Source organism: Pinus tabuliformis, chromosome J (genome assembly GCF_031772625.1).
Source record: "Pinus tabuliformis cultivar Carrire ecotype Pingquan chromosome J, CPIR1, whole genome shotgun sequence".
Taxonomy (NCBI): domain Eukaryota; kingdom Viridiplantae; phylum Streptophyta; class Pinopsida; order Pinales; family Pinaceae; genus Pinus; species Pinus tabuliformis.
The window spans coordinates 125,337,529-125,354,210 of NC_142295.1; positions in this window are offsets into that span (position 1 = coordinate 125,337,529).

Genomic DNA, 16,682 nt, shown 5'->3' on the forward strand with positions numbered 1-16,682 from the left:
TTCTATGGTTTTTAGCATGTTTGAGTGGCTGGGTTGAGAGAGCAGCACGAAGGTGGTATCGCAAGAGGTATAGTTGGGAGTGGCAGTGTCCCTGGGTGGAATTCCCCATTTCTTAAGCTTGACCTGGAAATTAGCTTGACTGGTGCTTTGGTTGGTGGGCAACAGTAGTAGAAGAGTTGTCATCCTGGAATACACAGGGTTGACATCCTGGTGTGGGTTGTGCGGAGCCTCTTGGGCAGCGTCGGTCTGGGGCATGTTCTCCCTGCCTTTTCCTTCTCCTATTGCTCAAGCTCATGCTGGGGTTCCCATCTCGTGAGAAGGTGGTTACTGGAGCCCATTGGGTGGTCTTTTGAGGCATTTTAAGAGTGATGGGAGTCCTAACTCTCAGGGATGGTGGGAGGCGAAAAGTCCAGCGGGCCGAAATTTGAAATCTATTGATGTTGGCCCTCCTGACTCGAGCCAAATGAAATCATTTTCACGACATGGGTGCCCCTCTATTTCGATGATGCCAGGCTCTATGGGCTCGAATGAATTGGCAATAGTGTCAGTTGGTGCATGCTGAGGTGGTAAGACTACTAGTCGCTCCTAGTGTGGGATCGCACAGTGGTCGTTGTGGAGGAAATTAGTAGGGCTCTAGTGGCGGCGGTAGTGTGCAAGCACAACAAAATCAACGTCGAGGTGGTAGATGGCGAGGAGGAACAGCTAACTAGGGATCTGGGCGGCGTGCATCTCCTAACCCGCATGAACTTCAATACTATTGTTTGGAAAATTTTCAAGAAATAATTCAAACATTGATGGATCGAGTGGATGCAATGGAACAAATTTTTCGTGAGGAGCATGCTGAGTTGATGGCCACACTGGATAGGATGCACTACCTCTAGTGCCAGGTTAGGGAGCGAATGGTGGTGGTGTGTTGAGGCCAAAACCACCTTGTAAAAAAGTGGAAAAGCTGGAGATTTGGCAGACTCATTGCGAAGGTCATGTCCAATGCAACTTCCATCCCTCGCCTCCTCCAGGAACAGCGTGAGACAACCCAACTTCCATTACATCGGATGACTAGTATGCTCTGAGGTGTTTTTTATGTACTATTTGTCTTTTGGTGCCTCTGGCCCTCTCATTTGTGGACATTGTCCTTAGTCTCCTTTTTGTATTTTTGTCACTTGTTACAAAAATTGATCCACAAACCTGGGCGGGGTGAGACCACCTACTTTTTTCTCTGTTGGTTGTAGATCTTTTTCTCCATATGAATAGAATATCGACTTACAATATATAAATACAAACCAGAGGTATGGTAAATAAATAAAAATTGCTTTTATATTTACTCCATAAACCTATTTATACTTACTAACACTCTAAAAAAAGTTTTTATTTAGGTGAAGCCTATGGGCCAAATACCATGGGGTAAATTATTATTAGTACCATGCAAAAAAAACTTATTATTAACCCTAATATTTATATTAAAAGATTAATATTAATATTAATATTATTATTATTATTATTATTATTATTATTATTATTATTAAATCTAATATTGATATTAATATTATTAAATTTAATAACTTTATATTAATACAATATTAAATTTGTTATATTATAATATACATTAATATATCATGATATATATTAACTCTAGATATATATGGGAAGGAAGAACAAAGACATAGAGTGATAGACGTGGAGATATAGGGAGAGTTACAACGGAAAGATAGAGATAAATTGAAGGGGATGGAAGAGGAGGAATGGAGAGAGAGAGAGGGAGAGGAGTGAGAGAGGTAAAGGGTAAGAGAGAGACACACACAAAGATGGAGGGGGAGAGAGACGGAGAGAGGGAGGGAGATAGCGATAGGATTGGAGGGTGGAGAGAGAGCTTGGGGTATAGAGAGGAAGGTAGGAGAGAAAGGGAGAGAGAGGAAGGATGGGAGAGAAAACTTGCGAGAGAGGAGGAGAGAGGGAGGGATAGAGAGATGGAGTCGGAGGGGGAGAGAGGGAGGGAAGAAAAAATACATAGAGAGTGAGAAGTGGAGAGAGAGAGGGAGTGACAAGGGAGAGATGGAAAGAGAGATTCTATGTTTAGGGGTGAGATAACGAGACAAAGAAGGAGAGATAGAGAGAAGGAGAGATAAGGAGAGAGGGAGGGATATAGTAACATAGTTAGAGAGAGGGGGAGAGAGCACCAAAGAGACAAAATTTGAGAGAGAGGAGGAGAGTGATTGGGGAAGAGAGAGGATTAGAGGGAAGAGAGAGAGAGAGAGTGAGTGATGGGGGAAGAGAGAGGGAGGTAGGAGAAAAAGGGAGAGAGAGGAAGTACGAGAGAGAGGAACTGAGAGAGAGGAGGTGAGGGAGGGATAGGGAGATGGAGTTGGACGGGGGACTGGGGTAGAGGGAGGGAAGAAGAAATGCATATAGAGTGGGAAGTGCATAGAGAAAGGGAGTGACAAGGGAGATATGAAGAGAGAGTGTGTATGTTTGGGGGTGAGATAAATAGACAAAGAAGGTGATATGTAGGGAATGGGGGAGAGAAGGAGAGAGGGAGGGATATAGTAACAAAGTTAGAGGGTGGAGAGAGAGAGAGAGAGGTAGGAGAGAAAGAGAGAGAGAGGGGTAGGAGAGAGAGAGAGTAAGTGAGAGAGGGGAGAGAGGGAGGAAAGAGAGATGGAGTTGGAGGGGGAGAGAGAGGGAGGTAAGAAGAAAGAAATAGAGAGAGAAAGGTGGAGAGAGAGAGGGACTGATAAGGAATATGGAGAGTGAGAGAGGGATTGATAAGGAAGATGGAGAGAAAGATAGAGGGACTGATAAGGAAGATGGAGAGAGAGAGAGAGAGAGAGGGAGCGAGGACAATAGCAGGGAAGAGAGATAGAAGAGGGGGGAGAGAGAGGGAGAGAGGGAAAGTAGTAGGGAGGGATAGATAGATAGATTGGAGAAAGAGAGTGTAATTTTTGGAGGTGATATAGAGAGACAAATGGAGATAGAGATATATATCAAAAGTGAAAAGTGGGAAGAAGAGAGAGATGGAGAGGGGGGGTGAGGGACAAAGAGATTGATGGATATGGAGTGAGATAGAATGTGTGTTTTGGGGGTTGAGATAAATAGACAAAGAAGGAGATATGGAGGAAGATATAGATATAGATGGAGTGGGGAGAGAGGGAAGAAGATTTTTTGCACTAGATGCATTGATTTCAATGTAGATGGTGATTTCTAATCCTATTTGATTACTTGCACTAGATGAAATTATTTTAGTGTAGATGTTGATTTCTAATGATATTTAATTGCTTGCACTAGATGCATTGATTTCAATGTAGATGATTTGTAATCCTATTTGATTTCTTGCAATAAATGCATTAATTTCAGTATAAATGGTGATTTATAATCCTATTTGATTGATTGCTCTAGATGCATTGATTTCAATGTAGATGTTGATTTCTAATAATATTTGATTGCTTGTACTAGATACATTGATTTCAATGTAGATGATTTCTAATCCTATTTGATTGCTTCCACTAAATGCATTGATTTCAGTGTAGATGGTGATTTCTAATCCTATTTGATTGCTTGCAGTAGATGCATTTATTTCAGTGTAAATGTTGGTTTATAATCCTATTTCTTACTTGTACTAAATGCATTGTCATTGTAGATGTTGGTTTATAATCCTATTTGCTTACTTGCACTATATGCATTCATTTGAGTGTAAATGTTGATTTCTAATCCTATTTGATTTCTTGCATTAGATGCATTGATTTTAGTGTAAATTTTGTTTTCTAATATTATTTGATTTCTTGCATTAGATGCATTGATTTAAATGTAGATGTTGATTTCTGATTTGATGTAATTGGATGTATGAGGATAAATTAATTTTACAGTGATTGGATTAACATTGTGCATTGATTTCAATGTAAGAACAAAAAATTATTGACAATGCGCATTGATTTTTGTGTTATAGTAATTCAACCTATTAATATTGGAGAGAAAGAGAGACAATTTATGATGTTTAGTACAATAGCTCGAACTAAAAATTTAAATGGTTTACAATTTAACCTATCATTTTCGTATAATCGATATGAAAAGATGACAATCGATATGAAAAAATGACAAAAGTAACAAGGGTGACAATAAGAATAAAATAGCTTGAGATTAATGACAACGAATATTATTTGTAATTGACTATATTCTTATTATTCTTATTTTCTATTATTCAACACTATTACATTGTCACTTTACAAACAAAATTTTTATTTCATGATTTTTCATCATTAAAATTATTAGAAATATTTATTATCTCAACAAATTGAGGTAACTAAACAAATTTAAAATTGAAATGACCAAATTACTTTGATACATATTTAGCATATTTAAAATAATTATATTAATATTAGATGAATTTACATATTATTGATAAAAGTAATCATATGTTTATTAGATTTTCTTTTGCTGCACACAAATGAAACCACCCTAGATCCATCTTAACTCTAGATTTATCAAGTGCCAAAAGGGATAAAATCTCTCGAGGTGCAAACTTTTCTTCAAGTTTTTCACTCAAAAGAGAGGTTTTCAACTCGAAAATTTGATTTGAAATTTGATCCCTCTCGGCACTTAATAGATTCGGAGTTACAATAGATCCACGTTGGTTTACTTTAATTCCTCAAAATCACTGTACATATTATTTATTATTTATGGACCTGAGTAATACCAAATTGGTATTATAAAATATATAAACAAATAAAACAAATAATAATGGATATATTTAGTGGTATAATAATTATATAAGGAAAAAAAAAAAGATAGATAAGCACTGATATATTTAGTGGGATATAAGTAGCGGTTGAAGAGGATATAAATCTCATATAACATGGCAATGGAGTTTTCTTTTATCCCTTGTACTTTTCCATCATCATACCAGCACTAGGGATGGTTTCATAGTTGGTGATTCTGGTTACACACCCCACCTCTTCTCACCTGGTAACTATCCTCAATGTCGCCCCCACTGCCTCTCCATTTTTTTACACCATCTTCTGCTGGCAATTTCATCAACTCGCTCCTCGTAGTAGCTGAAATCCTTGTTGGCTGCCAATGAAAAAGAAATGCGAGCATTTGAAACTGGAGAAGCAAGGTGTCTTGGAAAGAAAACATCGTCTATCACTTGTTGGTTGTCGGTCAGAAGGATTGGACGCATTGTGTGGCGTTTCGAACCTGCGTCGAAACGATTTATGTGGTGGCAAATGGAAGGGGACTCTGGTCATTGTATGTTGTGAATGTCTTATTCGTCGACTACCCGTGTTCGGATTTGTTGGGCTTTACTGCTTGGATCGAGTTGGAATTTCTTTCTCAAGTAAATTGCCTGGAAAGCATTTTAAAATTTCCAAAAATGAACTTGAATAAAATTAGAAACTGAAATTTAACATTAAAAAAATATTAAAATTAAAACACGAGTCAAAAGATTTTTCAATACATGTTCTTCAAATAAAATATTTTAAATTTGATAACTAATTCAATAGAAACAAATTATCAAAAAAAATATATTCAAAAAATTAATAATAATACTTATTATTTTTAATTAATTAAAAAATGGTAATGAAATGGAAAATAATAAATTATTTAAGAGCCTTGATGCATAAGAGGCAAAGAAATTTTCGATAACGGTAAAATAAAAATAAATGAAAATAAATTAATAACTAAATATTAAGGAAAAAATTATTAATTTGTTTTTAATTAGAAAAAAAATTAAAAAATTAATGTTAAAAAATGTAAAAATGATATGAAAAAAATTAATGTGAGAAAACATTAAAAAGGAATGGTGTAAGAAACCCATACATGAGGGAGAAACCTTGCAAAAAGACACTTCAAAAACATGACAACGAAACCCTAGAAACCAATATACGAGGTTGAAACACTAGAAACCAATACATGGGAAAAAACATTGTAAAACCCTATTGGGCATGACAGAAAAACTTGGAAGTTGTATGTCATAGGAATTGTGTCGTTCGCCCTAGAGTGGCTAAATTCATTACTGGCAGCTCTTGGTCGTGGTAACTTCCTACTAAAAAAACATGGACGCTTTTGCGTGAAAGTGAGTGTTTTGTGTAAAGTAGTGGTCGTAAGAAAAAAAAATTGAAAATAAATATTTTTTTTCAAGAATGCAAATATCTTTGAAGGCCACAACTCGGCTGGAAAGATGGTGGTCGGTAAAAAACCATGATGCAAGTGGGTACATGAAAAACTGTTGTAGTTTGGTAGACGAGTTATTCTAGGAATATGAACTCTTCGATTAATAAACTCATCGGATTGATGTTATAAACCCAAGAGATTAATACTAAAATATCAAAGGATTATAAACATAAGGGGATAATATTAAACCCAAGGGATCGATATTATAAACCGAGGGTATATAAACCCTAACGTAAACATTATAAACTACAATATAGTCATGGTTGACCATGGTTTATTATGGTTGATTTTCATATTGAGATAATCTATATCACAATGTGACGTTGGACCATGGTCGACCATGGTCGATTTTCATATCAATTTGTTGGGTTTATTAATATAAGGACTCATATTGTTGGGGTATAATATTATTCATAAGATTATAATATTAATCCTAGGGTTGAACATAAATCCCTTGGGTTTATAATCATGGCTGACCATGGTCAACCATGGTCTAATGTCAAATTGTCACAAAGATTGTCTCAATATGAAAATCAACCATGATCATTCATGTTCATTTTAGGGTTTATAGTATTTATCTCAGGATTTATAACATCAATCCTTTTGGTTTAATATTATTCCCTTGGTTTTATATTCCGTTTGGTTTTTAGTATTAATCCCTTGGGTTTATTAATCTAAGTGTTCATATTCCTAGGGTATAATATTGTTCATAGGGTTTATAATATAAATAGTTGGGTTTACTATAAATCCCCTAGGTTTATAATCATGGTCAATTATGGTCAACCATGGTCCAATGCCACATTGTGACTAAGATTTTCTCAACATGAAAATAAACCATGGTCCAACGTCGCATTGTGACAAACATTGTCTCGATTTCAAAATCAATCATGCTCAACCATGGTCAACCATGGTCTAATGTCGCATTGTGACAAAGATTGTTTCAATATGGAAATAGACCATCATCAACCATGGTCAACAATGTTTATTTTAAGGTTTATAATATTAATTCCTTGGGTTTAATATTATTCCCTTAGGGTTTTAGAATTAATCCCTTGTGTCTATAATATCACTCTTTTAGATTTATTATTCTAAGAGTTCATATTCTTAATGTTTAATATTATTCATAAGGTGTTTAATATTAATCATAGGGTTTAATATATATCCCTTGGGTTTATATTCATGGTCAACCATGGTCCAATGTCACAATGTGAGAAAAATTGTCTCAATATGAAAATCAACCATGTTCCAATGTCACATTGTGACAAAGATTATCTCAATATGAAAATGAACCATGGTAAACCATTATTAACCATGTTTATTTTAGGGTTTATAGCATTTATCCTAGGGATTATATATCTAGGGTTTATAATATCAATCCCTTGGATTTATTATTTGCTTTAGTCCAATGCCCTATCGTGACAAATATTTTCTCAATATGAAAATGATACATGGTCAACCATGTTTATTTTAGAGTTTATAATACTTATCTCAGACTTTATACAACGTTCATTTTATAATATTAATCCCTTGTGTTTAATATTATTCCCTTGGGTTTATAATACATTGGGGTTTTAGAATTAATCACATTGTAAACCATGGTCCAATGTCACACTGTGATGAAGCTTCTTTTAGAATTAATCCCTTGAGTTTATAATAGTAATCCCTTGGGTTCGTTAATCTATGGGTTTATATTCTTAGGGTATAATATCCCTTCGGTTTATAGTCACAGTCAATCATTGTCTAATGTTGGATTGTGACAAATATTGTCTTAATATGAAAATCAACCATGGTCAACCATGTTTATTTTAGGATTTATAGTATTTATCTTAAGACTTATATACCTAAGGTTTATAATATTTATAATCATTGTGTTCAATATTATTCCTTTAGATTTATATTCCCTTGATTTTTTAGTATTAATATATCGGGCTTATTATTCCGTTGGGTTTATAATATCAATCCCTTGGGTTTATTAATCAAAGGGTTCATATTCCTAGAGCATAATATTATTTATAGGGTTTATAATATAAATATTTGGGTTTAATATAAATCCCTTAGGTTTATAATCATGGTCAACCATTGTCAACCATGGTCCAACATCACATTGTCTCTAAGATTTTCTCAATATGAAAATCAACCATGGTCCAACGTCGCATTGTGACAAAGATTGTCTCGATATGAAAATCAATCATGCTCACCCATGGTCCTATGTCTCATTGTGACAAAGATTTTCTCAATATGAAAATGAACCATGGTCAACCACGATCAACCATGTTTATTTTAGGGTTTATATACCTTGGGTTTATAATATTAATCTATTGGGTGTAATATTATTACATTGGGTTTATAATACCATATGGTTTTAGAATTAATCCTTGGTTTTATTAATCTAAGAGTTCATATTCTTAGGGTATAATATTATTCATAGGGTTTATAATATTAATCCTAGGTTTTAATATAAATGTCTTGGGTTTGTAATCATGGTCAATGATGTCAATATGAAAATCAACCATGATCCAATGTCACATTGTGACAAAGATAGTCTTAATTTGAAAATCAATCATGTTCAACCATATTGTGACAAATGTTGTCTCAATATGAACATCAACCATGGTAAACCATGGTCAACCAATATTATTTTAGAGTTTATAATATTTATCTCAAGATTACAATATTAATCCCTTATGTCTAATATTCTTCTCCTCAGTTTATAATATCAATCCCTTAGGTATAATTAATTGATAATAATTAACATAAATTATAATATATATAATTTATATTAATTAAAATATCAATAATATTTTTATTTTTTAATAAATAATAATAATTAATTAACTAATTAATTAATTAATGAACCTAGATTTGGGTTTGAAACACATCGACCCTTTGTTCTCTATGTGATTTTTCTGCAACATCGTGGCATTATATTGTGAATTATAGAAGCATCCAATCTAATATTTTATCCTTACATGGGAGGGATGTTGCAATCAAAATTTATCTTTGTGAACGAATAAGGTTGAAGTCTAGGTCCGGATGATGAACTTAGATTTGGGTTCGAAATTTGTCGATCCTTTGTTTTCCATGTGATTTTTCTAGAATATATGGGCATTATATCATGAATCAAAAAAGCATCCAATTTGAGATTTTATTCTTACACGGGAGGGATGTTGCAATTGAAGTCCTAGTCTTGATGATGAACCTAGATTTGTGTTCGAAACAGGTCGATCCTTTGTTCTCTATGTGATTTTTCTGGAAGATCTCGTTATTATATCATGAATCACATAAGCATCTAATCTGAGATTTTATCCCTACATGGGAGGGATGTTGCAATCAAAATTCATCTTTTTGAACGAAAAAGGTTGAAGTCTTGGTCGTAATGGGAAACCTAGATTTGGGTTCGAAACGCATCGACCCTTTGTTCTCTATGTGATTTTTCCAAAGGTATGGCCATTATATCATGAATCACAGAAGCATCCAATATGAGATTTTATCCCTACATTGGAAGGGTGTTGCAATCAAAATTCGTCTTTTTGAACGAATAAGGTTGAAGTCCTCGTCGTGATGATGAACCTAGATTTGGGTTTGAAACATGCCGACCCTTTGTTCTCTATGTGATTCTCTTGAAAGATCTGGGCACTATATCATGAATCGCAGAAGCATCCAATATAAGAGGTAATTAATTAATTATTAATAATAAATTATTATCAAATTCACAATATTATTAATTATAGAAGCATCTTTCAGTAAAAAAAAATAGAAGATAATCACATCTACACGTTTCGAACCAACTAGTGTGGCTCATCTTCATGACATATATTATTTCGTATTCCTATGGGGCTCCGTATATTGGTGAGACTAGTCGATCAATAAATCAAAGGATTTGTGAGCAAGCTGGAGACATCAACCATGGCAGGTCTCGCTCCTCCGCTTTGGCAAAGCATGTAGAAAAAACCAATCATCACATTTGCATAGAAGAGGCTAAGGTCATCGCTAAGATTGACCATTTTCATCATTGTAAATTTAGAGAGGCCTTAGAAAATGAAAAAAAACTCATTAATATTAATAGAGATGATGGCTAAAGTATCAGTAGGTGTTGGATCCCTGCTCTTTCTTCCCAGAGTTTTTTCGTGTTTTCCTTCTTATTCTTTCCTTTTTATATATATATATTCTTATTAACAGTATCTCCATAATAATATTTTTTTTTCTTTTTAGTTTAATACTTCTATAAAATTGATTTTTATTATAATACAAATAGAATTTAATTTAATAATATTAGTAATAATTAATATTCAAATTGAGATTATTCCCATAGTTTTTATTTTTATTTTTTCATTTTTATTTCTTCTTAGAATAGTTGGTTAGAATCCTAATTCCTTTTTCATATAAATTTATAACTTAAATTGATTCCATTTATATATAAAAAATTTAACTTAAATAAAAAATAATATTAATTATTAATTTTTTTATTTTATTTTTACTTCTTGGTCAAAGCTTTATTATTTATTTCAGTTTCTCAGTCAAAATAGCTATTATTTTCTAACGGCTAGTTAGCTTCTCTCTTCGTCTATTTATTTCATTGCCTAGATATGACTCCTCATCTTGTCATGAAGATGAAGTACACTAGTTGGTTTGAAACACGTAGACGTGATTATATTCTATGTGATTTTACCGAAAGATGTTGTTATAATTAATATGGATTACATAAGTCTAAATTTAAGAATATTATTAATATTAATATTATTATTAATAATAGTAAATAATATATATTATAAAAAAACAATATTTATATTTTCTAATAAATAACAATAATAATTATTTATTTATTATTTAATTAGTTAATTACTTTCAATTCATTTTATTATTATTAATAATAAATTATTATCAAATTAACAATATTTTTTTAATATTATTATCATTAACAATAATTAATATTTGTAATTTTTAATAAATAAGAGTAATAATTAGATATTTTTTTTGGGATTCAACTGCGTTAAGTAAGTCATTCATCTATAACCATTTCCATGAGAGATAGTCATAACTGACTAATTTCTCATGATTTTTGAATAGCCCACTTAGCACTCATTGCATTGAGTGATGCTCACAGTGGTGAAGAAGTGGGATTGAAATTAGTGGAATGAATTACATAGCGTCAATCATCACTTCCGAGGCTTGCACCCGGTAACCAAGACTTCCCAAGAGGTCCCCCATCCTAGATCGCCTCTGGTTCAAGCGCGCTTAACTATTGAGTTTTTCCCACAATCAAACCCACTTAGCTTGCTATGACATTTGCAAAATATTAGTAAGTATTGTGCCTCGTGAACCATTCAAGTAGAGTTCCCTTCACTCTTTCTGAATTAAAGTATTGAGGGGGTTTCGTAGTGCATTATATTAGATATCATTTTTTGAGATTCCACTGTGTTGAATAAGTCATTTATCTATGGCCATTTCTATGAGAGGTAGTCATAACCAACTAATTTCTCAGGATTTTTGAATAGTCCACTTAGCACCATTACATTGGGTGATGTTCACACGGGTGAAGAAATTGTCATCATTCAATATTAGATAAATAATTATTAATGTGTTATCATTCTCTTCAATGTCAATCATATATATATATATATATATAGATAACCTTTATCTATCAAAAAAATGTTTAATTATATTAAAAAAATAATAATAAAAAAAGGTTAAACAAATATTCATATAACTCATTTTACAATTTTATTATTGTTTGGAGTACATACAACGCATCATGACATTAAAATAATTTATTAAACTAAGCGGCACAGAACACTAGCTATGTGACCTTGTTAATCATATATTAATATTAATAAATGTGCTTGATATTAATATTGATAAATGTGTTTGATATAGACCTATAAGCATTTATCAATGTGGTTGTGCTAGTTTAAATTTTGCGTGATAGTGATAGGTCTTATTGATATTTTTTTTTACTCCAAATTTTTATTTTATACTCATAAATCAAAGATGTTGATATATTAGAATGAAGATTTTTATAGTATTTCAGAAAAAGTTCTCAACTTCATGTTGGCATATTCTTTTCTTTTACTTTATATAATTGTAAATACAATTAATTTATATTTCTAAATCTATTTTTACATTTTGACATTTATCTAATAAAATTATTTGCAAATATTTATCTTTTCAAATTCACAACACAATTATGAAATAACAAATAGTAGCGTCATCTAAATACATGTTTATTTTTTCTTATTTAATTAATATGATTATGAAATTACCATCCATTATATCAATACATGGTTTTATAAACTATCTCTTTAATGTTTTCGTTAATAATGGATATAGTAGGCAACAAGGTCTTAAAGCTTTCCTCAAAGCTAACAAAGGTCCTGCGGTTAAGAAAGATCCCAATGAGTGTATTTTAGGGGTTCATCTCCCTTTCATCCAAGGGACCACAGACAAGACTGCAATAATCTTGGGGAAGCATAATGTTCCCTCAACCTTTCGACCCCTCAACACCATTAGAAGTTCCTTGAAATCTGTTAAAGACTTGCTAGACCCGATGGACATGAAAGGTGTTTATGTTATATGGTGTTCTTGTGGAGCTTCATAGATTGGTGAAACTGGTCGGTGCATAAATTAGAGGATTGAGGAACACAACCGACATTAAGCATGGGAGGTCCCACTCTTAAGCTTTAGCTGAACATGCTTAGAAGATAGAGCATCATTTATGCATTGAGGAGGTTAAAGTTATTGCAAAGATTTCTCATTTTCATCACCGTAATTAAGTTTACAGAAGCCATTGAAATTGAAAGGAGGTTGAGTAATTTAAATAAGGATGACAGACATAAAATTAGTAGTTGTTGGATCCTTGCCCTTTCCTCTTAGTTTTTCCTTCTTGGTCTAGTTGTTGTGTCGATTTTCTTGATTTCCCTTTTTATTTCATTGTTTTTTTTTTTTCTGATTTCTCTCCCTTATGTTTTTTTATACCTCTTTGTTTCCCTTGTCAATTTATTTCCCCCATTTTTTATATTTTATACTTATCTTATTTTTTATAAATACACCGCACCTCTTCTCACCTGGTAACCACCCTCATTGTCCCCCCATTGCCTCTCCATTCATTTACACCATCTTTTGCTGGCCAATTTCAACAACTCACTCCTTGTAGTAGTTGAAATCCTTGTTGGCTGCGAACAAAAAACAATACAAGTACCACCCCATTGTCAACTACCAAGGGTACAATTGAATTGTTTAATCGTGCCCACGCCTCCGCCTCCTTCAATGAATGCGATAGAGGAATAACTTTGGGGGGTGCGGGATCTGAGAGGACAAGTTGTGGGCATCTTTCATTGCTATGTTAACAAATGGGTTAATGAAATAAAATAGTTTTTTTCTTTTATATTCTTAAAATAAAATAAGATTAATTTAATGTTTAAGAATAATTTATTTGTCTCTCTCTATCGAACCCAGATAGATATACCAATGTTTACTTTATTTTTTTAATATATATATATATATATATATATATATATATATATATATATATATATATATATATTATGGACGATCGCGATTGAGCCCGAAGCGAATATGTTTTGTTTACTTTATTTTATGTATATATATATATATATTTTTATTATGGATGACCGCAATTGAGCCCCAAGTGAACATGTTTCATTTGAGTGTCGTATGATCGCTGGTGTAACGCCCTGGCAAGTCGGGCAGGGCGTGCACGACATTTCTGCACGACGGAGACTTGACCCGCGGGCGAGCCGGGCCGGGCGACCCGTGCACGGTGACCCGCGGGGCGGGTGAGCGAGAGTGCGGTTGGGCGGAACGGCGACCGGGCAACGAGTTGGGCACGGGCGCGCCTACCCAACGGGAAAACAGACATGGATATGTGGTGAATGGGCGGGTGACCGGGTGAGCAACCCGCGGGCGACCCGTGCACGACGGGCGGGCACCCCGGGCGCACGACCCGTGCACGACACGAACAGGTAGCAGGTTCGGGCAGGCAGAAACCGGGAGCAGACAGAGCTGCGGGCGGGCGAGACGAACCGTGGGCGAACTGCACCCGGGTGAGGCTACCCGGACTGGCGAACGAAGCGGTTAAGGACAGAACCGGCAGGTCGACCCGAGGGCGACCCGCACCAAACGGGCGGGCGACCCAAGGGCGAACCATACCCGGACATGGGCGCGAGCAGAATGTGGGCGTGAACACAACCGGAACATGGACGAGTTGGACATGGGCGAGCTGGGCAAGAACATGGACGAGCGGACATGGACGAGTCGAACATGGGTGAGCTGGGCATGAACGAGCGGACATGGACGAGCTGGGCGTGAACACGAACAGGACACGGGCGAGCTGAACGTGGACGGGCAGCGGTTGGGCGTGTGGACGTAGGCGAACGGAGGGCGACTGGGCGGGTGCCTCCCTATACAGTAACGACAAGGCATGACAGCAAACAGAAGTGCGACGTGAATAGTTATGCGAGCGAAAGGAATAGCGAGGCAGCGTTCACGGGAGCATTACGAATTATACAAAGGAGAATGCGAAATGAGCTACGAAAGTTTATAAGGGGCGAGGTCGACCTTGCCTTGGGCAAGGGACGACCTGCCCATAAAATAAAATGGGGGCTTCAAACGTATTCCCTTGGGGTCGGCTTATGAGATAGCGCCCCTCAACGAAAGGAATGAGATGGCTATAAGTAGAAGGCTCATTCGAACAAGAGAGGAATCAAGCAAGTCTTGGAGTTCGATCTTCCTACATTCGCACAAGGTAAAGGTCTGGTTATGCGCACATCTCTTGCATAGCAAGAGAAGGTGCGAACTTTACCGAATTGTTGGTGTAGGTGACGCGGTGTTACACGGTATTCTTGCAGATCGGCTGGTGCGGGTTGGCACGGTGAACATTGTTGTGCGCAGGCCGAGTTGACTGCGGTTCTGGCACACGGTAATTCAGAATTGTGCACAGGTCGTGTTGGTTGTGGTTTGAGGTATCGGGTAGTGCAGTGCGCAGGCCGAGTTGGGGAACCATGGCCCGGGTGGGCACGTTCCGCCATAGGCACGGGTGCATGGTTGTAAGGGTGTCGGCCCATTCTCTACATTTGGTTAAGTGTGGCCGTGAGCAAGTCCGGCACACGATTGTATATCTTGGTGTTTGGTTAAGCGTTGGTCGTGAGTAAGTCCGGCACGCTGATTGTAGAACTCGGCATTTGATTAAGTGCAGGCCGTGGTTAAGCCCGACGCACGAATTGTATCAATTGAAACAGTTTATAATATAAACGGTTGGGCGAACTCGTTGGGAGTTGCCCCTCCCATATTATATTGGTGTAATTGTTATTATTGCTGTGGTTTATTTACATGGTTATTATCGGTTATGAATATTGGTGAATGTTATAACTGTTGATGAATGTTTATGCACTTTAAGAAATAAAGTTAAGTGTTTTATGGTTAAGGCGTAGTCCATAAACGTGCATTCGGTCAAGAGTGGGCGTTCGGTGGTGCCGCGCTCCGCCCAATAAGAAAAAAAAAGATTGGGGGCGTGACAGGTGGTATCAGAGCTCGGTCAGCGAGCTGGTGTTGAAACATTTTTAACTTGGGCAGGGTTGTCTCTGTTGAAAATTGAAGGTGAATGGTCGGGACAAGATCACAGAAAAAGATGGCCGCCGATTCTCAAGCTGGGTCCAGTCACACAATGAAGGAACCTACAAAGGATCCTCATCATGAATTCATGGATAAGGTAATCGAAAGAATGGAGACATTGGAGTCTACCTGGAGTCAAGATGTGAGCTCGCTTATTAAGGAACGAGAAGCTATCTTGAAACTCAAGGAAGAGCTGGTGGAACTCCGCACACAACATGAGGAGCTCAAAAGGCAATATGAGTTCACGGAATTCTTGTGCACACAGTTGGAAGGAAGGGTCAAGGAAGTTGAGGAATCAAGAGACCAGGGTCTCGCAGAGATTACAAATTTGAAGGGGACTCTTGATAGGGTGAATAAGAGTCTCGATCAAGCTAATGATGAAACTGCAATATTGAAAAGAGCCATGAGGTATAACTCAGGCGGAGGAGTACCTCATGTAAAGGTTAAAGAACCAGAGTCCTATGACGGTACAAGGAGCGCGAAGACACTCGGTAACTTCTTGTGGGATATGGAGCAGTACCTAGAACGGTTGAGTCTACCCGATGGTGAGACACAAGTTAAGGTGGCCGCTCAGTTCCTAACAAACGATGCTAACATGTGGTGGTGACGAAGAGTAGATCAGATCATCAATGGTAATGCTGAAGAGATCACTTCGTGGTGTGACATGAAGAAGGCCTTGCAGACCCACTTCAGTCCTCAGGATGAAACTTGGGAAGCAAGAACAAAAATCAAGTTCATCAAGCAAACCGGAAGCTTGCAGGCATATCAGCGAGAGTTCTCAAGTGCAGCTCTAGAACTTCCCGATATGGCAGAGAAGGACAAGGTGTTCAACTTTATTATTGGGTTGAAACCTTGGGCCCGCAACGAGGTGAAGAGACAGAAGATTAGAACACTTG